Here is a 2,495-nt window from a genome sequence, read left to right as displayed (position 1 = left end):
AACCAACAATTTTTTTGTTACCTACGTACTGAATCTCAATGAAATATATTGAAGGTATTGGCCTCGTGAGAGCATATAAGTTTCGAAATGATTTTCGAATGAAAATAAAATTTGGTATTAAAGCATCATACGATTTTGGTTCAGCATATATAAAGAATTAATGATGTTATTAATTCGGACTTTCCACGACAAATTTTAACTTAAAAAACAGTTATAAAATATGAAAACTAATAAAAATAATAATAAAAAATAATAATATAATAAAATATTTTGGTGGCTTTAGTATAAATAACGATTTATTGAGTAGGTACCTACGTAGTTTTCCAGACGTTTTAAGAGCTTGCATCATTTTTCTTATAATGCCAGCAATTACTGTGGCAGGACCAGTCCAATCATTTTCCAAGCTAAAACTAATGAAAAATGAATCCTGATGTAGCAATAAAGGTACCTGTAAAATATTTGCAATGGATAACATCTGTTCAAAATTGTTCCAAGGCTCTAAGTCACTTGGTACAGTCGAGCATTAAAAGTGCAAAATGTTAAAAAGGTACATTCTAGAACACAGACACTTTGTACGGTTGGGTAAAAATGTTCATTTTAGAATGCGAATGGGCCCCCAATTACCATAATTAAACTGGGGCCCCGTCCGCTATTGCGGACTAGCGGTCCGGGCCAGTCCGACTCTGAATGTGGCAATATTTATATAGCTAAACAAAAGTATTAGTAGTATATTAGGATATCTTCTTTTTTTTTATTTTTGAAAATATATATCAACTGCATTAACTATAAATCAATTTTACCTGATTCATCATGTTATAAATTAATTTTAATTAAGAAATTATGTCATTAAAGGAAATTAATAGTGAAGGTTGGACACACTGGTAGACCTGAGACGGGCCCTACCGTTGTGATTTCCATAATAAAAGTCAGTTACAAACCGAACGTTGTTGTGTTGTGTCATCGCCTTTACCCGCTTAATTAGTGTATTAACAGTTCAGAAGTGGAATGCATAACCAAAACGTGACAAAAAAAAAAAAAATATATTTTGAGTTTATGTCGTCTCGGTCGTGTTGAGTATCGTGCGAGTTGGGTTTACGCGAAAACGATCCCGAAATTTCGAGTGACATCAAAAACGTGCAGAAGCGAAAAACGCGGTTACCGAAAGAGTGAATTAAGGTTATGTACCTGTAGTCAAAAATTGTTGTTGTTATCAATTGTTATCACGGCTCTCAATTGTTTTTTTTTTTTCGTTTGTTGTTGTTTTCTTCTGTCTTACCAATATGAGTACCGACGTAAATGTCAACAACAATGAAACACTGCAGTCACTGTTGGAGTTATTAGTGAATAACACAATACAAGGATCAACCATTAACAATGCCTATCAAATCATGCCAGACCTATCCCAGGCCATCGGTGATTTTAACGGTGAATGCGAAATCGGAGGATAAGCCATGGCATGGTTAGACAACCTGAATGCCACAGCAACGCTGCACAAATGGCCCAAAGATTTAACACTGCAAATGGCCCGTCGGCATATGGTCGGTTCAGCGCACGACTGGCTACTGAGTCATTAGATCACCACCTGGCGGGATTTTGAAACGTTATTCAAAAAGACGCTTTGCGCAAATGCAATCCAGTGTGGCCAGGTGTAGCGGAATTGCGCTACGCGTAGCGCTTTTTTATTGTAATTTATCGTAGCGGCCCTTTCCCGTGAAAAATAAAAACTATTTCACTTCTTAACATCAAACATTTTTATTTTTATTCTTAGATACAGTACATTGAAATTTGGGATTTTTTTTTTTAATTTTGCAATGAGAAAAATTGATAATAAAGTGTATGATAACCATAGACCTTATACTAGTATAAGGTCTATGATGATAACTCTTATCCTATGCACCATAGATAATACATACTAATATACTATCTATGTTTATAAACATTAAATTGGTAAATCACGGTTTAAGATAATATAAGGTTCCATGCCTAATATGATAATTTACCAACATTTCCCGTATAAATTTAAATAAAATTATAATTATTAGGTATTTTTTACAATAAATACAAACATTACAAATACAATTAAACATAGTTCCCAAATATTATAGATTGACTGTATACTATTAAAATCGTTGGTGGTTTATTAGTACTGAAAATTGATAGTTCCTAAAATAACAATGTACTGTGATATTTCCAATGGAAATCAATAGACAATTAGACAATATATTTAGCTGTATGTGTATCTGTCATCTGATCCATTTAATATGTCCAAAGTCCATTGCCATGTTCCCATATTCTATAGGTTACTATGAATATTCTTATGAGAACTACTCAATTCTATTTACACTTACCCAGCAAAAAATATTTTGGAAACTTAGAAATGTTATTAGTATTTAATAATTAAAATATAATAAGTTTCGACATGGACAAATTTTTAAATCAATCAACTTCTTTGGTATGTTTATTTTTTTTTACTTTTGTTTATTTATTTTTGGTAT

This window comes from Acyrthosiphon pisum, chromosome A2 (assembly GCF_005508785.2).
Source record: "Acyrthosiphon pisum isolate AL4f chromosome A2, pea_aphid_22Mar2018_4r6ur, whole genome shotgun sequence".
Classification (NCBI taxonomy): domain Eukaryota; kingdom Metazoa; phylum Arthropoda; class Insecta; order Hemiptera; family Aphididae; genus Acyrthosiphon; species Acyrthosiphon pisum.
Note: the sequence above shows the minus strand (reverse complement) of the source record.